Consider the following 25,568-nt stretch of genomic DNA (forward strand, 5'->3'; position numbering starts at 1 on the left):
CTTTTCCAACTGTGATAGCCCTTATAACCAGCTATCTAAATAAATTGAATTTAGAGCTGGTCATGTGACTTGTTATATCACAAAGTGTTAAACCAAGATTATCAAAATAAGAATACATGTTCATATACTTCTTTTATTAACTAATAAAAATAAATTAATTAAAAATATTATGCATTTTATCATTTTAAATTTCTATTTTGCCATAGTCTATAATGTTCATAATGTATTAGTATAGTAGTGTGTACAGTTCATAATTTATTAGTACAGTATAAAGAAATGACTGCACTTATACCCAACAATTTTTATATAGGAGTATAAAATCAAAAAAAAGTTTTAGTAAATGAAGTTTTATTATATTCATTCTATTTTTCCACATCTTGCTTTACACAGCAAGGTATATCTGTAATAAATACATCCACTCAACATTTAAAGGTGGATGTTATGAGTACATCACATAGTTATATACATTTTATCATCAGAAATGTTTTTAAATGTATTTTTGTTGAGGTATAATTGACATAATATTATATTGGTTTCAGGTGCATAATGTAATGATTTGATACTTGTATATATTGCAAAATGATCAACACAATAAGTCCAGTTAACATCCATCACCATACATAATTACGAAATTTTTTTCTCTTAAAGAGTACTTTAAGATCTATTCTCCTAGCTACTTTCACATATGAAATACAGTATCATTAACTATAATCATCATGCTGTACATTACATCCCCATGACTTATTCATTTTATAACTGGAAATTAGTACCTTTTGACCTCCTTCACCCATTTCACCTACCCACTTACCCCCTGCCTCAAGCAGCTACCAATCTGTTCTCTGTATCCATGAGCTTGTTTTTTTTAGGTTCCACATGTAAGTGAGATTATACAATATTTATCTTCTTCTGTCTGACTTATTTCACTTAGCATAATGGCTTCAAAGTCTATCCATGTTGTGCAAATGGCAAGATTTCATTCTTTTTTGTGGCTGAATAATGTTCCATTGTGTGTGTGTGTGTGTGTGTGTGTGTGTGTGTGTGTATATGTGTATATATATATATACATATATATACACCATGCTTTCTTTATCTATTCATCCACTCATGGACACATAGGTTATTTCCGTGTCTTGACTATTGTAAATAATGCTTCAGTGAACATGGGGATGCATATATCTTTTCAAATTAGTATTTTCGTTTTCTTCAGATAAATTCCTAGAAGTGGAATTGCTTTTATTTTTAATTTTTTGAGCAAACTTGTATTGTCTTTCATAGTGGCTGCACCAATTTACATTCTCACCAAAAGTGCACAGGGTTTCCCTTTTCTCCACATCCTCACCAACACTCGTTATTTCTTGTCTTTGATAAATAGCCATTCTAACAGGGTATTAGATGTTAAAATAGTCATTCTAACAGGCTAATAAGATGGTATCTCATTGTGGGGTTTTTTTTTTTCCTGAGGAAGATTAGCCCTGAGCTAACATCTGTGCCAGTCTTCCTCCACTGTATATGTGGGCTGCTGCCACAGCATGGCTGATGAATGGTGTAGGGCCGGTTGCAGTCTGAACCTGCAAACCTAGGCTGCTGAAGCAGAGCATGCAGAACTTAACCACTATGCCTTGGGGCTCGCCCTCATTGTGGTTTTGATTTGCATTTCTCTGATAGTTGAGCATCTTGTCATGTACCTGTTGGACATTTGTGTATCTTCTTTGGAAAATGTTTATTTAGACCCTTTGCCCATTTTTTAATTGGAATGTTTATTATTTTGCTATTGAGTTTTGTGAGTTCTTTAGATATTTTTGATATTAACCCCTTATCAGATATGTGATGTGCAAATGTTTTCTCCAATTCACTAGGTTAACTTTGTCATTTTCTTAATGATTTCCTTTGCTGTGCAGAAGCTTCTTAGTTTGATGTAGTCCCACTTGTTTATTTTTGCTTTTTTTACCTTTGCTTTTGGTGTCAAATCCAAAAAATCATTGCCAAGACCACTGTCACAGAGCTTACCACCTATGTTTTCTTCTAGAGTTTTATGGCTTCAGGTCTTACATTCAAATCTTTAATCCATTTTGAGTCCATTTTTGTGTATGGTGTAATATAGTGGCTCAGTTTCATTCTTTTGCATGTGGCTGTCCAGTTTTCCCAGCAGCATTTACTGAAGCTACTGTCCTTTCCCCATGGTATATCCCTGGCTCCTTTGTGGTAAATTAATCAACCATATATGAGTGGGTTTATTTCTGGGCTGTCTTCTATTCGGTGGATCTATGTGTCTTTTTATGCCAATACCATACTCTTTTGATTACTATATCTTTGTAATGTAGTTTGAAACAAGGGAGTGTGATGCCTCCAGCTTTGTTCTTCTTTCTCAAGATTGCCTTGTTTATTCAGAGTCTTTTGTGGTTCCATACAAATTTTAGGGTTGTTTTTTCCAATTGTGTGAAAAATGCCATTGGAATTTTGATAGGGATTCATTGAATCTGCACATTGCTTTGGGTAACATGAACATTTTAACAATATTAATTCTTCCAATTCATAAGCATGGGGTATCTTTCTGTTTATTTGTGTCATCTTCAATTTCTTCCATTAATGTTTTATAGTTTTCAGTATATGGATCTTTCACTTCCTTGGTTGAATTTATTCCTAGGTATTTTATTCTTTTTGATTCAATTGTAAATGGGTTTGTTCTCTTAATTTCTCTTTCTGATAGTTCATTATTAGTTTATAGAAATGCAACAGATTTCTGTATATTGATTTTGCTTCCTGCAACTTTACTGAATTTGTTTATTAGCTCTAACAGTGTTTTGATTGAGTCTTTAGCATTTTCTATATATAATATGGTCATCTGCAATAGTGACAGTTTTATGTCTTCTTTTCCAATTTAAATGCCGCTTATTTCTTTTTCTTGCCTAATTGCTCTGGTTAGAACTTCTCATACTGTGTTGAATAAAAGTGGCAAAAGTCGGCATCGTTATTTTGTGTCTAATCTCAGAGGAAAAGCTTTCAGGATTTCACTAGTGAGTAGAGTGTTAGCTGTGGGCTTGTCATATATGGTTTTTATTATGTTGAGCTATCGTCCATCTATACCAACTTTGTTGAAAGTTTTTGTCGTAACTGGATTTTGAATTTTGTCAAACACATTCTCTGCATCTATTGAGATGATCATATGATTTTAATCCTTTATTTTGTTAATGTGGTGTATCACATTGATTGATTTGCAGATGTTGAACCATCGTTGCATCTCTGGAATAAATCCCACTTAATCATGGTCTATGATCCTTTTAATGTATTGTTGAATTTGGTTTGCTAATATTTTGTTGGGTTTTTTTACATCTGTGTTCATCAGAGATATCAGCCTGTAATTTTCTTTTCTTGCTGTATCTTTGATTTTGATATCAGGGTAAGGCTGGCCTTGTAAAATGACTTTGGAAGTGTTCCTTCCTATTCTGTTCTTTGGGAGAGTTTGAGAAGGATTGGTATTAATTCGTCTTTGAATATTTGGTAGAATTAACCATTGAATCCATCTGGTTCTGGACATTTGTTTGTTGGGAAGTTTTTGATTACTGATTCAATTTCCTTACTAGTAATCAGTCTGTCCATGTTTTCTGTTTCTCATGATTCAGTCTTGGAAGGTCGCATGTTTCTAGAAATTTGTCCGTTCCTTCTAAGTTGTCAAATTTGTTGGCATACGATTGTTCATAATAGTCTCTTATGATCCTTTGTATTTTTGTGGTATCAGTTGTAACATTACCTCTTTCATTTCTGATTTTATTTATTTGCGTCCTCTCTTTTTATTCTTGTCAAGTCTAGCTAAAAGTTTGTCAATTTTGTTTATCTTTCTGAAGAATCAGCTCTTAGTTTCATTGATCTATTCTAATGTCTTCTTAGTCTCTGTTTCATTTACTCCTACTCTGATCTTCATTATTTCCTTCCTTCTACTAACTTTGGACTTTGTTCTTCTTTATACTTCAAAGTGTAAAGTTGAGTTGTTTGAGATTTTTCTTGTTTATTGGTGTAGGCGTTTATCATTCCCTCTTAGAACTGTTTTTGCTCCATATCATAAGTTTTGGCGTGCTATATTTCCATTTTCATTTTTCTCAAGGTATTTTTTTATTTCTCTTTTGATTTCTTCTTTGACCCATTGATTATTCAGTAGCATGTTGTTTAATCTCCACATATTTGTGAATTTGTCAGTTTTCTTCTTGTACTTGATTCTAGTTTTGTAACATTGTAGTCGAAGAAAATACTTGATATGATTTCAGTCTTCTTAAATTTATTAAGACTTGTTATGTGGCCTAACAAATATGATCTATCCTGGAGACTGTCCCATGCACACTTAAGAAGAATGTGTATCCTGTTGCTTTTGGATGGAATATTCTGTGTATATCTGTTAAGTCCATTTGGTCTAACATGTTGTTTAAGGCTGATGTTTCCTTTGATTTTCTGTCTGGATGATCTATCCATTGATGTAAGTGGGGTATTAACATCCCCTACTATTGTTGTATTGCTGTCTATTTTTCCCTTTAGGTCTGTTAATATTTGCTTTATATATTTAGATGCTTCTATGTTGAATGCATAAATATTTCCAAATGTTATATCCTCTTGTTGGTTGACCCCTTTGTCATTATGTAATGCCCTTTTTTGTCTCTTATTACAGTCTTTGTTTTATAGTCTATTTTGTCTGATATAAATATAGCTACTCCAGCTTTTTTGGTTTCCCTTTGCATGGAATATCTTTTTCCATCCATTCACTTTCAATCTGTGTGTGTCCTTAACATCTGAAGTGAGTCGCTTGTATGCAGGATATAGATGGGTCTTGGTTTTCTTATCCATTCAGCCACTCTATGTCTTTTGATTGGGGAATTTAGTCCATTTACATTTAAAGTAATTATTGATAAGTATGTACTTATTCTCATTTTGTTAATTGTTTTCTGGCTATTTTGTGGTTCCGCTCTGTTTCTTCTCTTGCTTTCTTCCTTTGTGGTTTGATGACTTTCTTCCTTCCTTCCTTCCTTCCTTCCTTCCCTCCTTCCCTCCCTCCCTCCCTCTCTCCCTCTCTCCCTCTCCCTCTCTCCCTCTCTCCCTCTCTCTCCCTCCCCTCCCCTCCCCTCCCCTTCCCTTCCCTTCCCTTCCCCTGAGCTAACATCTGTTGCTAATCTTCCTCTTTTTGCTAAAGGAAGATTGTCGCTGAGCTAATATCTGTGCCAATCTTCCTCTATTTTGTATGTGGGACACCTGCAACAGCATGGCTTGATGAGCAGTGTGTAGGTCCATGCCCAGGATCTGAACCCATGAACCCCAGGCCGCTGAAGCAGATTGCACGAACTTAACCACTATATCACCAGACTGGTCCTTGATGACTTTCTTTAATGGTGTGCTTAGATTCCTTTCTCTTTACCTTTTGTATATCTACTATAGGTTTTTGCTTTGTAGTTACCAAGCATATAACAACTTATATTTGTATATAACAGTGTATTCTAAGTTGATATCAACTTAAGTTTGAATGCACTTTTTTTTTTCTTTGTGAGGAAGATTCGCCCTGAGCTAACATCTGTGTCAGTCTTCCTCTTCTTTGTATGTGGCATGCCTCCAGAGCATAGCTGATGAGTGGAGTAGGTCCACACCTGGGATCCAAACCTGTGAACCCCAGGCCGCCAAAGCAGATCACACAGAACTTTAACCACTTGGCCACAGGGCCAGCCCTCTTAATGCATTCTTAAGCTCTACATTTATACTCTCCCCTCTATGTATTGTTTTTGATATCGCACTTTACATCTTTTTATCTTGTATAGCTCTTCATTATTGTAGTTATAGATATTTTTACTATTTTTGTCTTTTAACCTTCACCCTATCATTATAAGTGTTTAATCCACTACCTTTACTATGTCTTTATTTACCTTTACCAGTGAGATTTATACTTTCATGCATTTTCTTGTTACTAATTAGTGCCCTTTCTTTTCAGCTTAAAGAAGTCCTTTTAACTTTTCTCATAAAGCAGGTTTACTGGTAGTGAACTCCTTTAGCTTTGGTTTGCCTGGAAAACTCTTTATCTCTCCTTCAATTCTGAATGATAACTTTGCCATACAGAGTATTCTTGGTTGGAAGGTTTTTTTTTATTTCAGGACTCTGAATATATCATGCCACTCCTTTCTGACCTGCAAAACTTCTGCTGAAAAATCTACTGATAGCCTTATGGAAATTCTCTTGTATGTAACAAGTTATTTTTCTCTTGCTGCTTTTAGGATTCTTCCCCTTGTCTTTAACTTTTGATAATTTAATTATAATGTGCCTTGGCATGGGTCTCTTTAGGTACCTCTTATTTGGAACTCTCTGGGCTTCCTGTATCTAGAGTTCTGTTTCCTCCCCCAAGGTGGGGAAGTTTTCAGCCATTATTTCTTCAGATAAGTTATCTGCCCCTTTCTCTTTCTCCTCTCCTTCTGGGACCCTCTATAATGTGAATATTGGTCTGCTTAATTTTTTTCCATAAGTCCCTTTAAGCTGTCTTCACTTTTTTTCATTCTTTTTCCTTTTTGCTGCTTTGATTGGGTGAGTTCCTCTTCCGTGTCCTTGAGTTCAGTGATCCTTTCTTCTGCTTTATCTAGTCTGTTGTTTAACCCCTCTAGTATATTTTTCAGTGCAGTTATTGTATTTTTCAGGTCTGTGACTTCTGTTTGGTACTCTCATATGTTTTATTTCTTTGTTGAAGTTCGTACGGTGTTCATCCATTCTTCTCAGGAATTCATTGAGCCTCTTTTTGACCATTACTTTGAACTCCTTGCTAGGTAAATTACTTATCTCTGTTTCATTAAGGTTTTTTCTGAGGTTTTATCTAGTTCTTTCATTTGGAGCATATTCCTCTGTCTCTTCATTTTGCTTGACTCCCTGTGTTGGTTTCTATGCACTAGATAAAACAGCCACCTCTCCCAGTCTTGTAGGTGTGGCCTGATATAGAAGAACCTTATCATTCAACCCTACCTTAGCTCTTGGTTGTCTCTCAAACCTTTGTGATTGCCCAAGCAGCCTATTTTATCTTTAGTAGCTCCCAGTAGTTGCGGGTGTGCCAAGACCTGTCAGTGTCCTCCGAAAGGGGAGGATTTCAGTCATCACCTACATTCAGGCTGATTGGAATCCAGACCTTTATGCAGCACCTTTTAAAGTATGCAACTGTATACAGTCCTGTGGGACTGCAAGCATAAGGCCTACATTCCCTAGAGCCAGATCTGGAGGGGTCCCCTGGGTGGCAGTCACAATAATTGGGGTTCCAGATGAGTATATAATCTCCTTTCTGGGAGATACAGGCGAGGTGTAGCAAGGCAGAGGGAGAGTGCAAAAATGGCATCCACTTGCCTGTGTTTCCTGAGAAACTTGTATAGGCCCCTGTTATGTACCAAACCTGAAGCCTGCCCCTCAGGCCAAAGCTCGAGGACAAGCAAATAGGTCTCTTTCACAGAAAGACTGGGGTGTGTTTCAGTCTGCTGTCTGTGCAGTGCCCTGGGAGTTGTAGCCTGCCAAGAACTCTCTCTCCAATTGTTGCAATCCCATGGGACATAAGAACGCAAACCCCGCTGCTCTCCAGAGCCAGGCAATCACAGGGCATTTCCTGGGCGGCAGCTGCAAAAACCAGGGCACTAGACATAGAGACTGAGGTACCAGATGCATATAGAAGCTCCCCTCCAAGAGATCCTGGTGCTTTGGAGCATGGCCAGAGGAGAATGTGCCTCCCCTCCAAGGTCTCTGGAAAGGATTGCAATTAGCCTTAGATGTGTGTTTAATTAGAAGCCTGCCCCTCAGGCTGCAATTATGATGATAAGCTAATAGGCCACTTTCCCTGAAAGACTAAGCTCCTGCTCTGTTGCCTCTTCTTGTGCCCTGGGGGTGGTAGCTGTTTATTAACTCTTTCCTTATTGCTTACAGTCCTGTGGGACCCATGGACATAAGCCTCACTGGCACCAGAGCCAGGTGATGTAGAGGTGTCCCCTAGTGGCAGCTGCAAAAATCAGGGCACCAGACAAGAGTATAAGCTCCTTTCTGGGAGATACCAGAAAGCTGGAGCAAGGCAGTGGGAGGGTGCAAATATTATATGCACTGGCCTCCGTTCCCTGAGAGCACCTCTGTAGGGCCCTAGTTGTATGCCAAACCAGAAGCCTGCCCCTCAGACCAAAGCTCCTGGACAAGCATATAAGTTTCTTTCATGGAAAGTCTTGGGGGTATATTTCAGTATGCTATCTGTGCAGTACCCCAGGGATGATAATCTGCCAAGAATTATCTCTCCAATTGTTATGAGTCCTGTGGGACCCAGGATCACAAGCTCCCCTGGTCTCCAGAGCCGGGTGATCAAGGTGGGGTCTGCTGGGTGGCAGCTGAAAAAACTGGGGCACCAGACGCATGTAAGAGCACCCCTCCAGGCGATACTGGTGCTCTGGAGTGTGACAGAGGGAGAGTGTAAATATGGCACCCACAGAATGGAATGAGGCAGAAGAAGAGCATATAGATGGCACCTGCCAGGAAAAAAAAAAAAAGATGATGCCTGCCAACTGGCACATGAAGATGGCACCTGCTGGCTGGAATGAGACAGAGGGAGAACACATAGATGGTGCCACAGAAAAAATGAGAAAAAAAAAAGCCTAGCATTTAAAAAGAAAAAAAAAATATTGTGCCTGCTGGCTAGAATGAAGCAGAGGGAAGGAGTGAAGATGGTGCCTGCCACCTAGCAGGCCCCTCATTGTGTGCTAAATTACGTGCCTGCCCCTCAGGCCAATGATTTAAGATGAGCCAAAGGAGTTCTCATTCACATAAAGTCTGGGCATCTCTTGATTGGCTCCCTTTCTGCTGAGCCCTGGGATGTGTGAGTCCAAGTGTGCACAAGCTCTTTAAGAGCCATTTCTTAGACCATTAGAGCCTTGTGGTTCTGGTGGAAAGGAGCCCCCTTGGTTTTCAAAGCTAGATGTTTTGAGGGCTGATCTCTCAGGTGCAGGTCTTAAAAGTTGAGGTGCTCCATGTGGGGTTCAAGCTGTTTGCTCCTCTTGGAGAAGCTCCTGTTTTTGAGTTCCCTCCCGATTGTGGGTCTCCATGCTGGCAATGCAGTTCATGGTGAAATTGTGTCTCAGCTTCTCCTACCCATGTTGATGTGGGCCTTCTCTCATTTGCTCTATGCATAGGAGTCACTCAGACAGTTTTTAGGTTTTTTTCAGAGGACGTTGTTCCATGTTACCTGTAGATTTGGTGTATCTGTAGGAGAAGATAAGCCTAGGATCCTCCTACGTTGCCATCTTGAACCATAACTTTAAATGTATTTTTTTAATATGATGCTGTATGAAACAATTTAGATGAATTCCCTGGATAAAAACAAAATCTTCAGTTATGGATATGAAATTTCAGTATATGAAATTTTAGGTGCTCATCAAGGAACTAAAACACCACCACAAACTCAGAAACATCTTGCTATTCACTACTCCCAATAATAGTCATCTTTTCCAAAAAATATTCTCCTTCTCCTCCCCAACTCCTCAGGCGTGGACCTTTAGAGACATTCTCTATATAAAATCTGAAGATAATATCCCTTGAATTCTTTCTCTTCATTGGTCTAAACTGATTTTATCTCATTACTTTGTAACTGAATAACTTTGGAAATCTCCTTGATATCTACACATCACTAGTCTCTCATTCCTCTAATCACATCTTATTCTTGCACTGAGAAGGATCTATTTGACCATAGGCTTTCAGTATCTGTCTGTCTTGTTAAGAAACCTTAATTCAAGTGCAATACATTTGCAGACTTTCATGAAACTTATTGCACCCTTCCCCTTTTTAGGGTCATTTGGTTTTGGTATCTGTTACCCCCTGGTTCACCAAGCTCACCTGGCTGACTAATCATCTGTATTCTTTTTTCCTCTTCGTTCCGTGTGTTTTCCTTCCAAAATTTCACCAAGTTCAAAGTGAACTGCCTTACCACGTACAAGTCGTATCACACTGCCAGGGCCAGCATTCCCTACTTTTACTTTTCTCCCACACTTTACTTCTGTCTTCTTCTTTTCTGACTATGCTACCAAACTTATTGTCTTTTGCTTAAGTATTTGCTTCTACTTCTGTAGGGTCGTACATGTTGGAGCTCCCAACACTTCAAGTGCCTGCTTTCCTTTAAAATCAGTCTTAAAACACGGTTACTCCCTCTTTTAATTAACATTTATTCTGTTTCCTAAATTCTTTTATGCTACTCTTGCACATTATTTATATTCATTACTTTTTATTTTATCCTGAGTTGAATATAGTTTGTATTTCTGTTTTTGTTGATGACTCCTCAGGGTTGTGCCTGGTCTTGTTTGCATTTGTGTCCTCTTGAGGTGAAGCACAGAGGAAGAGTGGGCATAGGAAGAAAAATTGCACCTATATGATATCTGCCTTCTCATTTTGGTAGGTGCTGGCTCTTTCTTGGACCAATCCAGCTGTGATAACAATGATTTTGAGGAATTAGAAATTCCTTACCAAGATTTCCTCATTCCAGTTTCAGCCTTTGAATATTGAAATTTGAAATTAAACTGAAAAACTAATTAATGATTTTTCAAAATTATAAATTGAAAATATTAAAGATACATCTGGATCTTGATATTTTTTGATATATATATGTTTGAAACCTTATTTGAAGATTAAAGGTTTATTATTTATTCTTTATTCATCTAACAGAGAAATATGTAGGAGGGTCTCCTAACTGATTTGTGTGGTGATGGGGAGGGTCAGGAGAATAAAGTAAAATAACTTGAAGGATGAGTAGAGATTAGGAAGGCAAAATAGTAAGGCCAAATCCTTGGAGATAGTGGTAGGGAGTGGGGGATAGAGATGAGATAGGAGGAATAGGCCAGGTATAAGGAATCACTCCAACAGAGGCTTAGTAGTGACTGCTAAAAGTGAGAATGGGAGTTAGCAGAGATTAGGCTAGACAGGAAAATTTGCCAGATTTTGAAGGGCTGATTTAAAAAGTTACCCATATTAACCCAAGGAAAGATTTAAAGAATGGGAGTAACATTATCTTCACATGAATGGGTAAGACAAGAATTTAAGCAATTCTTGTTCAGATTAAAACCAATAACTTTTGCTAAATGATTTGAGTAATTTATGGGTGCGTGTGTGCTTGTGTACGTGGGGGTGTGTGTGTGTGTTTCCTTGTTCTGAATGCTATTCACATTTATACTATTTTGGTGCTTTGAGTGCTTAAGTAGTATTTCATTTTATAACCATAGTTAAGGTAACAGAATTTTAGAGCTGTAGAATACTTTAAAAATTATCTAAATCAAACTTATATTTTTCAGATGTGAAAATCAAGGATTATTGAAGTTAGGTAAATTTTCATATGTTGTATAGCTAGTAGATAGCAGAGTGAGGATTTGTACCAGCTTTGTATGATTCCAATGCTCTTAACCAGTATATCATCCCGCAAAATCAATAATTGGTACACTTCAGACATGATTTTTTCAAACTGTTTTATTAATATATTTTTATTTTGCAACTTATGCTACTATATACATATCGTAATTTACAAAGTCAAGGTCTTATTAGCATAAACTGCAATATACATATCTCAACTTTTACAAAATGTAGTGATTACTAAATAGACCATAGATCGTGGTAAATTGCTCAGTTAGCTGCATGTACAAGAATTCCTTTCCATTGACTGGAAAGGGAGCAAAAGAGGCCTAAATGGTTTCGTTGTTTTCATGGAAATCTACATCAAGGTCAAATTCCATGAAAGTCTTTATATGGCTATAGAATATATAGAGTTTATAAAATGTATATAGAGTTTATGCCAATAAACCAAGTTTCTGAAAAGCTTTATTAAAAAGCTATCAAGAAGTAAAACAAGACATAAAATATGCTTTAAGAATGTACAAATGTTAGATTTAAAATGTTCCAGGTTGCTAGGAGATTGGACCTTAAATTTACACTAAAATATTATGAAAATTGATGACTGCTGCCATTTATATTGTATATTACTATTAGGGTACCTAGTATAATTTGAAGGGACTGTTCATAACCATTCTAAATAGTTTAAGTGGTTACAATGTTAAAAGTCATGTTTTATTATATAGCGACAGTCCAGGTATGATGACTTTTAACAGATCTCTTTTTTGTGGGGGTTTAAAATTTTCCCTGTCAGTCAAATTAGAATTCATTTATTTTTTTAAAAAAAAGAGGGAAAAGAAGGAGGAAGAGTATTATGAATTTTAAAGTGCTTGGGTTAGTGCAAATTTAATTTGTTTCCATTTTCAAACCAGCAGGGGGAACTCAAGGACCAAATTCTTACTTTATGTAGATTTCTCTCTCTATTGAGTGTATATCTTCTGTATGACTTTTTATTGGCCTTTAATGTGAGATTTTTTTCTTAACTTATTAAGTATTGCCAACCTTGGTAGGGAATGCCATATTCAGTAGGTGTTAGTCATATGTTCATGTTTTCGTGCTTTCATAGTCTTCATTCATGCATTTATTATTTACTCAACAAATATTTATTAGGGCCAGGCACTCAGACAGAGTCAGTAGGAAGGATTCTCATAAAATCGTTAAAGAACATAAAGTCAATATACTTAAACTTACACTACAAATTTACACTACAGATTGGAAGATGTTCCAGTTCCTTGTGGACATTTTATTGATGCTATCCTGATGCAGCAGCTCTGTTTTGCCCATGTGACATTCTAGGTGGATGTCTTCCATGAAGGTGAGATTATGTTAGTGTTGGCCATGGGACCAAAAGGGAAGTAGTTGATCCATCTACTTTCCATAGAAGAATTTTCCCTGATTTTTTTTCTAATTGCAACTTTGCTCTCCTCTCACCAACCATGAGATTTCTCAATTGCTCACATTATTAATATTGTTTTCATTTTATTCTTTAAAGTCATTAACATAGTCACCTATGTCAGCTCACCATGGAGAACACATTTGAATGTTCTTGTCATGTATTTATCTTCATATCCCCTGCTAAAAGAATGGTACAACATACTAGTTACCAATATGCTAGAGAATTGCAGTTTTATGGGTAATCCGTGTCCATAATCAACTTCAGCTTATTTTTTCAGCAGAGGGAGCTGTTACACTTCAAGATTGAATTCTGGAGTGACAGCGACAATAGGGTTTGAATTAGTACTAAGCCATAGTCCTTAGCCCGATAATTCTTCTGGATTTCACAACTTGAGTTCCTTATAAAACCATATTTAAGTTTAGCCCTTCTCCAGGCACTGGTAATAATTCTGTGTTTAAGAACGGACACTGTAAGAAACTCAAGGTCAGGATTTTATGACCTTAGCGTCAACTTATTCTTGGCATTACTTTATTTTAATACATTGATTCTAGTAATTAAGCTCTAGCTTTGACCTCTTTGATCAAGCCCCTTCTTATATCTGTCTCTAGCAATTAAATCCCTGTGTTTTCATCTGTAAATGAATTTATGCCTTGTTTTCTTGCACATTATGCTAGCTCCTTCTAGCCTAAAATGCTATTTTGAATACTGGGATTTTGCCTTTCATGATTCCTTAAGGTAGAATTCTACAACTTCTGTTAGGCCTCCCTGGTGCAAGAGCCTATCACCTGTACTCCTTCCTATTGCCTACTATTAGATTACTTCCTCTTACTCTCTGTGTACTTTGCCTATTGGATGGGACTTCTGCCATTTGTAGACTGCCAAGTTTCTCTGCTACTCTGTCTGGATTACCTCCCCCTTCCTGCTGTTTAGAATTTCCCTGATTGACATCTCCACTTCAAAGGGCTGTCTAATCTCTGGTTCTCTGCATACTGACTATCAGCAGTGTAACCCATCCTTAATCTGAGTTTCTGTTTTTATGGTAGTTACCTGAAACCTCTGTGTAAAGATTGGCTAGTTCTGGAAATGCAAAGGACCAACCAAGCCTGATGAATACAACTCCATGTGGTGTTTAGGTTTAGAAACATTCAGAAGGACATTTATTTGAGTCAAACTTGTATATTACATAAAGGACACAGAAAATTGTAAAAGCAACTTAAGTAACTAAAAACTACTCTGTTTGTTCTCTTTTATTTTTTTAGTAGTTTTTAGAGAACTAAATCCAAAGAGACAAGAAAGGAATAAAAGCACCTGTTAGTTCATAGTAAATTATTACATTTTAAGAGATTAACCCATAAATGCAGTTTATCTCCTATACTAATATATTATGACTTTTCAAAATTATGGAAAACATGACGTGATTCATTAGCATAGTAGTTAACATTTCAAATTGGTAAAGATGGGCTTCTTTAGTAAAACAATACTGCAAGAGTCTTTTTCTTAATGAACCATAGGCTAACACAGGAGATATTTCACTTAAAGAATAGGGCATAGCTAAAGTACCTTATTGAGAATATCACAGATAGGTCTTTTATTTAGTTAAGTGTCAGTTTAGCTGCCTTACAGCACAGCATCTGAATAAACCAGAGTACTTTTAGGTCAACCGATTTTGTTTATAGTTTGTCTTTAATAAAGACTGATTCCTTTCTTAAAGGGAAACTCATATTTCTGATTTCATATTTTCCTTTTTCAAAGAAAGGGCTTATATTATTGTTTTCATACAAAATAAAACTTTGATTGAGGTGTATTCCTACGTAGCTATTGGACCTGTAGTTTATGGGCCTCCTATCATTAGAGTCATCGCAGTGTAACATTTAAGATTGTATGATAGATAAACTGTGAGAATTCCAAATGGTGCAGTAATTTCCTAAATTAAAATTTTATCTAATTATCAAGTTGTGTATCATAGATAGTAAATTAATGATAAATTGTCATTCAATTAATGATTCTATTTTATTAGAAGCCATATTTGTTTTCTGTGTTATTTTCAAAGTGACAATTGTAAGCAATCTTATATTCATATTATGTGTCAACTCATACTATAAATTTTATGAATTGCCAGCCATACTTCTGTATATGCTTCCAAAATATGGCTTTTGGTTAATGATTTGTAGATGATTATTTAGAATGTGTTGTAAAGCCATAAGTCTATTTGGATGAAAGGACTTTATAAAAACAAACAAAGAAAAGATAATCTCATTCCTCCTGTGCACTTTCTTCAGCGCTGCCAGTGATCCTTCTAACATAGAAATCTGATCATGTCATTTTCCTACTCAAAATTATTCAGTGGTTGCTTATTGTCTATATTATTAAATATTAATTCTCTAACATAAAACAAACTCTGTGATTTGATCCTTGTCTCCTAATTCAGCCTATTTCCTGCCATTTCTCCTATCTTTTTCTAACCAAATCATTCTGCTTCCTTTGCCTTTAAAACCTCATGCTGTCTTTTAAAGCTTTAGAATATTTTTAGAAAAATAATATTTGAAAGATAGCTTTAAATGTTCAGATAACCAGCTATAAATGTGTTTACCCTCTAAAATGAAAACTGTAAAAATAATGAGGTTATATGAGCTCCTGGTTGGTGATACACATTAGGGGTCAGTTACTAGAGATGGTAGTCAAAATTCTGGTAATTACAATTATGGACATGAGTTTCAGCTGCAAAGTGTAAAGCAGAGACCCAAAGGCTGTAATTTGGAGAATGAAGCATTGAACTGTGAGAGAAAAATGATAATTTTGTAAGTTAGGGTTCTTAGCTGCAAATAGCACAAAACAAAGGATGTAACACAGCTGAGATTCTGCCCTAGTAATAGTCTACTTCGGGTACTACCACAAGTGCCATTGCTAGTGGATGCTCTCAGTTATTGTCACTGACCCTTCTTCCTCTGGAAACTACTGCTATGAGTCTAGTCTCTTAATAAGTGGTGATATAAAAAGATGGATTATTCAGTAGATGGTGTTGGGACAACTAGACAGCCATCTGGATAAAAAAAATTAAAACGTATTCCTACTCTGTACCATAAGTTCCATACACATCAAAGTTTTATTTATTTATTTATTTATTTATTTATTTATTTTGAGGAAGATTAGCCCTGAGCTAACTGCTGTCAATCCTCCTCTTTTAGCTAAGGAAGACTGGCCCTGAGCTAACATCTTTACCCATCCTCCTGTACTTTATTTGTGGGACACCTACCACAGCATGGTCTGCCAAGCGGTGCCATGTCTACATCTCTGGAATCCGACCGGAGAACCCCAGGCCACCGAAGCAGAATGTGCGCACTTAACTGCTGCGCCACTGGGCCAACCCCTAGATCAAAGTTTTAAACATTTAGAGAATGAAACCATAAAAGCACAAGGAGAAGACATGAATGAATACGGTATTTAAAAATATATGCTCTTGGAATGCAGAAGATGCTCAGGGATGACCAGAAAAACCAGAAATCATAACAAGAAAGATGGATAAATTTTACTATAGGAAAAAAATTAAAAACAAAAAGAAAAGATACCTAAAATTTAAAATAAAATGAATCAAATTGAACCTCAAAGTGTTTCCAACTGGTGGCATAATCACACAGAGTGGAAGTATTCCAAGTGACTTGAAACAGCAGTTAGACTGTACATCCCTACTGACGTATACCCTATAGAAAAAAGAACTGAAAAAACAAACTTTAAAAACTGTTTACCAAAGTCATATTGTTGGTAGTAATATTAGTATTGTTATTCTGAGACTGTTATGTGTGGATTGTGAATTTTTAAAAAAATGAGCAAATAAGTAGTATTCTAATTTTATCTTCATGGTCCTCTTTGAGAACCAGGCATGGGAGAAAGTAAATATGAATATAAGATGAAGGGGTTAAGTTAAAACCCTATAGTACTGAATTTGAATTAAAAGTATCAATAGAACTCATGATGACTTTTCTCTTTAAAAATAAAATAAATTTTTCCTAGCTCTATCAAATGAAAATGCCTAGAAACAAACATCAGTCCAATAGGAATGAACATCCTTAGTGCCCAGGTTATGGTCTTGAAATGCCATTTTCCATGAAAAACAACCAGGGATCCTTTAAGAAATGGTTGATTACAGATCTGGAAAGGGCAGAAAACAAGGCTATGTGCATAGAATATTCTAGAAGGATACAGAGAAAAACTGATAATAATGGTGATTTCTGGACAGAATTGAGTGGCTGGGTAACATGGTAGATAGTATACTTTTTACAGTAGACTTATTTCCTTTTTTTAATATTGTGTGTTCTGTATTTATTTTCAGAATGATAAAGTCATTAAAAATTATTTGGAGAGAAATTCTTGCTCATTGTTATAGTCTGCCTATAATATATACAGTATACAGCTTATACTATAGCATATATACTATATATAGTATATACTATAGTATAGTATGCCTATACCATATATTGGTATATAGTAATATGCCTGAAAGAGCATATTACTTGGGGGGTGGGGTTGACAGGATTTACCCATATAATGTGATAGCAAAATGGTGTAGTGTCATATGTGTGTTTTAAAGTGTAGTTATTAACTTCTTTTTAGAGTCTACAAAAGTGAGCTGTGCCTTCTAATAGGTTACCACCTGAGTAGTATGAGAAAAAAAATGGATAATTTATCATGAAGCTTTGGGAATCAAATGATTAATAATTAAAATTTCCTTTGCTAATTCATCAAGTGGTATTTTAGAAGCATAAAAATAGTGTCCTATTTCTGAATTTGAAGAATAGACTGATTCCTTTACCTAGGCATTCATGTATTCAATAAATATTTGCTTTTTTGAACACTGTGGAAATATTGGTGACAAGGTGGACATGACCTCTGCATTCATAATCTTATGGTCTTATGGTCTAATGGGAAAAATAGATTAAAAATATAAATAAACAAATAGAAATTATGGAAGTGCTGTGAAGAAAATAAAGAAGGAACTTATGGAGAATATCAGTAGTAGTGGCACAAACTTACTTTAAGTGAAATAATCACAGAAGGCTTCTCTAAGGGTAATATTTAAGCTGAGACTTGAAGGATGAGAAGTAACTGGAGGTAATACATTGTAAGACAGGGGAAGCAGCCTTCAGGGAGAGAGGAGCTTAGATTTTTGAAGAATTGGAAAAAAATCAGTTCACCTATACTAGTTGTTGAAGTCTAAAATTTCTAGATGGGGCATCTGGGTGGATGTTGATGCCATTTACTAAAATGGGGAAATACTGGGGAGCATAAGTTTGGCAAGGAAAATCAGGAATTCTGTTTCAGACGTTTTAATTTGAGATGTCCATGAGACATCCAAGTGGAGGTATTAAATATACTTCAGATCTTGAGATATAAATTTGGAAATAATCAGCAAAAAGATGATAGATCATCACTTACAGGGAGAAGTAAGAAATGAGGGCTGTCTCTTAAGCTGTGTTGTCGGGTAGAGTAGACATTCGGGTCAAATATTTAAATTTAATTAATTAAAATTACATAAAATTTAAAATTTAATTCTTAAATCACACTAGCCACGTTTCAAGTGCTCAATAGTCACATATGACTAGAGGGAAGCGTACTAAATAGCATGTATAAAAATATTTCCATCATTGCAGAAAGTTCTTTTGGGCAGCACTGGTGTAGAAAATCTTTCACATAGTTAAAGACACATAGCAAGTTGCAGATGGACAAGTGCTATGACGCAGCGTACCTCAAAAGCCGATGTAGACCCCTGAGAAACACTAACTTTTGGTTAGGAAAAGGTCTGGAGAATATGAAGGAGTAGTTAGTGAAATAGGAGAAAAGCTAGGATCATGTTTTAAGAAGCAGCAAATGGTCAACTGTGTTAAATGCTTTTGAAAGGGAAAGTCAGGGGAGAACTCAAAAGTATCGATTAGATTTGATACCACGGAGTTTATTGGTGACATGACAAGAGGACTTTTGTTAGAGTGGTAGAGGCAAAAACTAGATTTGACTGGGTTTAAGAGTGAATAGGAGGTGAAGAAACGGAGATAGCCTATTTTGGCAGGTATTCAGAGAAGTTTGGTTATGAAGGGAAGCAAAGAAGTGGATCACTATCTGAAAGGATATATAAGAGTAAGTGCTTTAAAAATTGACCTACAGGGGCCAGGCCTGATGGCCTAGTGGTTAAGTTCTGCACACTCCACTTTGGCAGCCTGGGTTCGGTGCCCAAGTGTGGACCTACTCCACTCGTCAGTCAGTGGCCATGCTGTAACAGCAGCTCACATGCAAAAAAAGGAAGATTGGCAGTGGATGTTAGCTCAGGGCAAATCTTCCTCAGCAAGAGAAACCCCCCAAAAATAAATAAAAATTGACGTATGTATATACATATACATACATACATATGCATATATAAATGTCTACTAGATTGTAATGTAAGCTCCTTGAAAGCATGAATTCTAGTGTCTCATTGATTCACCTTTGAATCCACTTGCACTTATGCATTCAACAAATGTCTGTTGAACATATGTCAATTAGAGTTTGTAATATTTATTTTATTTTGCTATTCTTGGAGTGAGAGTCTAATCCTCAAAATTTATAAATTTACTTATGCAGAACTGCTTTTGCCTTTTCATAACCTTGAGGTGACCAGTGATAGTATACTAGACTACCTTTTACAAAAACATATTATCTTAGATACTTATTTTGCAACCGAGATACTTTTTAGTTTTCAAATATAAAGGAAATTTGAAGTGATGAGGAAAAATGGTCTATTCTTTTTATTTAGGAAGATAAATTTCAGTGTGCTGATCATTTTTATAACAATGCTCTGAATACAAATTGAGTCTCAGTTTTACAAGAAAACACTTTACAATGCAATAGCTTTTCTAATGTTTTCAAGCAAACTTGCTGGTGAAAACTGAAGTGAAATAAAATGAATAAGTAATTTGTCAATACAGTCATGTGCCAAATAATGATGTTTTGGTCAACAGCAGATTGCACATACGATGGTGGTCCCATATGATTAGTACCATATAGCCTAGGTGTATAGTAGGCTATACCATCTAGGTGTGTGTAAGTACCGTAGGGGAAGAAAAAATTTTCTTACCCTTCTAGGTTCTTCTGGCTGGTCTAAGAATTAAATTGACAGGACACAGATTAACAGGAGAAAATCGAACAAAAGTTTAATAGCATATATACATGGGAGGAACCTAGGAAAATGGAGTAACTTGCCAAAATGGCTGAAGCACTCACCTTAAATACCATCTTCTGTTAAAAAGAAAAAGAAGATATTGGAGTGGAGAGAGTCAGGGACTTCAAAGGAAAGGAAGGCAATTCACAGCTGGGTGGAAAATTAATTGACTATATATGCTCTAGTTTATTTCTGGGCTCTCTATTCTACTCTATTTGTTTATATGTCTGTCTTTATGCCAGTACCATAATGTTACAATTACTGTAGCTTTGTATAAGTTTTGAATTTGGAAGTGTGATTTTTCCAACACTGTTTTTTTCCCTCAAGATTGCTTTGGTTATTTGGGGACTTTTGTTCTATATGAATTTTAGGATTGTTTTTTCTATTTCTGTGAAAAATGCATTGGAATTTTTTTTTTTAAAGATTGGCACCTGAGCTAACAACAGTTGCCAATCTTTGACCCCCCTTCTTCTTCTCCCCAAAGCCCCCCAGTATATAGTTGTATATTCTAGTTGTGAGTGCCTCTGGTTCTGCTATGTGGGATGCCGCCTCAGCATGGCCTGATGAGTGGTGCCATGTCTGCCCCCAGGGTCCAAACCAGTGAAACCCCCAGTCACCGAAGCAGAGTACGCAAACTTAACCACTCGGCCAGGAGACTGGCCCCCTTTCTTTCTTTTTTTTTTTTTGCATTGGAATTTTGATAGGGGTTATGTTGAATGCGTATATCATTTTGGGTAATGTGGACCTTTTAACAATGTTATTTCTTCTAATCCCTAAACACCAGCTATCTTTCCATTTGTTTGTATCTTCTTTGATTTCTTTCATCAATGGTTTATAGTTTCAGTGTACAAATCTTTCACTTCCTTGGTTAAACTTATTCGTAAGTATTTTATTCTTTTTGATTATATTGTAAATGAGATTGTCTTCTTGATTTTCTTTTCAGATAGATTGTTATTGGTGTAAAGAAGTACAACTTATTTTTGTATGCTGATTTTATGTCGTACAACTTTACTTAATTTGCTTATTAATTTGAACAATTTTTTTGTGGAGTCTTTAGGATCACCTACATATAGGATCTTGCCATCTGTAAACAGAGGTGATTTTACTTTTTCCTTTCTGATTTGAATGTCTTTTTGTTTCTTCTTATCTGATTGCTCTTACCATATGATCCAGTAATCCTTCTTTTGGGTAGATACCCAAAGGAAATGAAATTAGTATCTTGAAGGGATGTCTGTGTTCCCATGCTCATTGCAGCATTATTCACAATAGCTAAGTTATGGACACAACCTGAGTGTCTGTCAATAGATAAGTGGATAAAGCAACATGGATGTACCTGAAGGATATTATGCTAAGTGAAATCAGCTAGACATATAAAGAAAAAACTAAACAATCTTGTTTATATATGTATGTGTGTGTGTGTATAATCTAAAAAATTTGAATACATGTAAGCAGAGAGTAGGATGATGGTTACCAGAGGTGGGGAGGTGGGGGAATGAGAAGATATTGGTCAAAAGGGTGAAAAGTTGTACTTAAGTAAATTGAATAAGTCTAGAGATGTAATGTACAGCATGATAACTATAGTTAATAATACTATATTGAATACTGGAAATTTGCAAAAAGAGTAGTTTTCAGGTGTTTTCACTACAAAAAAAATGGTGACTGTGTGACAAGATGATATGTTAATTAGCTTGACTACAGTAATCATTTCACTATCTATAAGTATATCAAATCATCATGTGTACCTTGTATAAAGGCGTACTTTTATTAAAAGTTGTTTAAAAACTAAAGAATGGGTGGGGCCAGCCCACTGGCATAGCAGTTAAGTTTGCGCCGCTCCACTTCGGCAGCATGGGGTTCTCCAGTCTGGATCCCGGGCGCAGACCTACACAGTGCTTATCAAGCCATGCCATGGCAGGCGCCCCAGGTATAAAATAGAGGAAGATGGGCACAGATGTTAGCTCAGGGCCAATCTTCCTCAGCAAAAAGAGGAGGATTGGGGGCAGGTGTTAGCTCAGGGCTAATCTTCCTCAAAAAATTTAAAAAATAAATTATACCTACTCTGGAGAAGTGAATCTAAATATTATGTCACCTCAACCTTATATAGTTTGAAGGGCACTCTTTAGGAAAAAGAATACATAATTACAAATAAAAAAATATGAACTGGGTCATGGAAGGGGATGATACAATTGAGGGGCCCTTAATATGAAGCTTCATTAACCTCAAGATAACCCTTCTCTTATTACAATGTAGCAGTACAGATTTTGTATGCAGTATTTATTCTTTTGGGGGAGGTGGGGAATTCTCATCATATTCTATATGTTTGCTTGAAATTAACTAGTGTTAACTACATGCAGAAAAATAACATTCTAAGTATTTTGTCAGACTTTTTGGTATCCTTTAATCATGTCAAGACTATTTCTTGTGTGTATTCATAAGTAAATGAGAAAGTGCTATTTTAAAAAATGATAAAGTAGAAAGCCAAGGAAATAGACTTAGGAATAAATTATTATAGTGTTCATAGTTTAATGTCTTACACATGTAAGTATTCTTTATATAGTTTGGTATTTATGTTCTGAATATGTAATATGTAAAAATGAAGTATCCATCAATAAGTTTTTTACAATAAAATGCCTTTAGTTACCCAGGTGAGAATAAATAAATTAAAATGTGGCTAACTAGCTAGTCTCTATATGTAGAGTTTCATAAAGCTCATTTATTTTATACCCCAAACTGTTCTATCCATAATTGGATAGAACACACATTTTTATAAATCACAACATTATGCTAATTGGATCCATTTATATATAAGGTTATTAATTCATTTTCATTTTGATATGGATAGTGACCACTATTTTGCAGGAAGTTTTAGATTTGATAATTGATGCTCATTATTTGACTACATAGAAGTACCTTTATATATGTCAATTAAATGAATTCACTTATAGATTGATAATTTTTTGAGATGTATAATTTTTCAAGATTGCTAAATACATACAGTAGGTGAATAAGGGTCATTATTAGAAAAATCGCAAGAACTTTGAATTGACATCCATAATGCAGAGATTTTTTTTTTCTCTAAGATAGGTTTAGACTCATGCAATAATTCCACTTCAAATGTGTATCTTCCTTGGAGTTTCTAGTTGACTACAAGGTATTAAACACAAAACACAAGACTTACTGAAGTGATATAAAATAACAAAGGGCCAGGTAAATTGAAAAAGCAGAGAACAGGATCATGCAAACAACTTGTATTTGTTCTGTAATAGTGGAGAAAAGGAGCAGCAAAAGCAGTTCAGATCCTAAGTTTAATTCAGGTTCTGCTTCTTTTCACACCACTTCTGTGCTGAATTGCTAATAACTAACTAAATAAACAGATACGCTTCTTGCCCTCTCCCACTTTTATCTGCCTCTGGGTGTTCTTGTTGAGAATTGATTCAACATTATCAAGTGGCAAAAAGATAGGCATAAATAGCCAACTTATAAGTAAAGTTGATCAGCTCTGCCTTTTATCATTTAAGATTTTTCAAATCGAGAAAAGTATAACATCACTAAAAATAATGGAATGCATTGACAAAGTCCCCTCAATTTCAAGAGGAGGAACTTGAGTTCAAGAGAATTTCAGTGACTTAGCTAAGGTTGTGCAACATGTCAGTAAGAGAACTTGGACCAGATTCTAAGCTTCTCTATTCCTACTCCACTACACCACAGTGTGCCAATTAGTTGCCCTATTTAATTACAAGGAAATGTTATCAGAAAAGAATTGAGTTCTTGGATGTAAGGATATATTTAATTTTATCATGAGGTGATGGAAAATACTGTTAACTAATAAATGCAAGAAGCTTATGCAAATTGCTCTTGGGAAAAAAGGTGGTAACTAAGTGTGGAGTTGGAATTGGCTTTAGAAAGAGAATCTAATGCAGATCAGTTCTCTTATTTTGCAAATGAGGAAACAAGGAAGGTTAAGTTATTTGCACAAAACAATACAAATAGTTCTAGAGCAACTGTGATAAGGCAGCTGTAGTACAGTGGTTAAGAACTACACTTTAATGCTAGGCCTCCTGGGTTGGAATTTTGGCTTTTACAACAATTGTTTGACCTCAGGCAAGTCATATAACCTCTATGTATCCGTTTTCTTGTCTCTTAAAGTGGGATGATAATAATAATACTAGTTCATAAATTTTATGAGGATTAAAAATACATTTAAGGGGTCAGCCTGGTGGCCGAGCTTAAGTTTAAGTTGACGCAGTCCGCTTTGGCAGCCCAGGGTTTCGCCGGTTCAGATCCTGGGCACTGACCTGGCATCACTCATTAAGCCATGCTGAGGCAGCGTCCCACATAGCACAACCAGAAGGACCTGCAACTAGGATATACAACTATGTACTGGGGGTCTTTGGGAGAAAAAAAAAAATTGGCGACAGATGTTAGCTCAGGTGCCAATTTTAAATATATATATATATATTTAAAACTCTTAGAACAGTACCTAGCAGGTATAAGTGTTCAATTAGTATTTCTGTTACTAAAAGGTTTTGATGTAATGCTATATTTAAATATTGTCTATTGTAGTTAACTAAGAAACCTCTTACATCTTGATTTGCCCAGTTGGTGGGAGAACCTGGGCTATATCCTTGATGTCAACAATTGTCATTCAGTGTTTTTTTCAATAATATAAAATTATTTCTTTTTACAAATTTGTTTTATCATGTCATCATTTGTCAAAGGTTTTTTTCAATTTTATTCTCCAAATAGTTTTATCATTTGAGTAGTGAGACAAGTGAAAAACAAATTTGTCTCATCTTTAAAGCGTGTTTAACAAAATGCACTAATTTTATCATTGCTTTTGCCATTTTGAGTTTTATAAAAGGAGAAATGACAAAAAAATCATTGCTGTTTTATTCACTATTTTTAGCCCATGTATATATATTTTTTGAGTAATTTAACTGCACAGTAGATACTGAGTGAGTTCCACTTTTTTATTTGCTGCTCATTTACTAGTGCTTCAGTTCAACTCTGGGGCTAGTGATCACATCCATTTTAAAACTGATTAGACAGTTTAACTTGGAATTTAACACCAGATATGGCTAAGAGAGATAAGCCTACAAATAGTGTGAAGCATTAATCTTGTGATACTTCTTATGGCAGCAAAACCAGAATTTTGTGTTTCTTCAGTAAACTAGAAAATCCAGTGCTGTATGTGAAGGGTCAGCACTACAGAGATAAGCGGGTTTTCTTGGTTTCACACAAAGCTCAGAACTCTAAAATCCATGAGCATTGTAAATTAACTACATTCAGATTCTTCAGAATATGAGTGTCTTGGATTTCAGAGTCTGAGGTTCCAGGGTGGTCATATTCCCCTGCTTTTGACCACATAGATTGCCTTTACAGAGAGAAAAAATTTTCATTTATATTCAGGTGCTAGTGTTCCCTATAGAACTATTTTCCTAATATTCTGACAGTTGAATTTTTATGTCCTTCATTTGTAACTTTCAACCTCTGGAGTAATGAGAAGCTGTGAAAAAGTGTTGATATCAGGAGGTTTCAGTAGCCCTGCAGCTGGTTCAATAAATGTAGTTTCATCAATGTTGAAGAATAAAATAGTAC

General features: G+C 35.8%; 1 protein-coding gene across 12 annotated transcripts in view; it reads left to right on the forward strand.

The window, feature by feature from the left end:
- Window positions 1-25,568, forward strand: part of PHYHIPL (phytanoyl-CoA 2-hydroxylase interacting protein like) — a 65,341-nt gene that overhangs the window by 20,651 nt on the left and 19,122 nt on the right. For 3 of the 12 annotated variants that reach the window (XM_070262875.1, XM_070262855.1, XM_070262888.1), the window contains 3 exons: window positions 10,299-10,407; window positions 11,301-11,329; window positions 12,603-12,706. The exons of 2 other annotated variants lie outside the window; for them this stretch is intronic. The gene's annotated coding sequence lies outside the window, so the exon portion shown is untranslated. The remainder of the gene's footprint in view (window positions 1-10,298; window positions 10,408-11,300; window positions 11,330-12,602; window positions 12,707-25,568) is intronic. 7 more of the 12 variants (XM_070262866.1, XM_023643549.2, XM_070262872.1 and 4 more) reach the window with 3 other exon arrangements.

Source organism: Equus caballus, chromosome 1, assembly GCF_041296265.1.
Source record: "Equus caballus isolate H_3958 breed thoroughbred chromosome 1, TB-T2T, whole genome shotgun sequence".
NCBI classification, from domain to species: domain Eukaryota; kingdom Metazoa; phylum Chordata; class Mammalia; order Perissodactyla; family Equidae; genus Equus; species Equus caballus.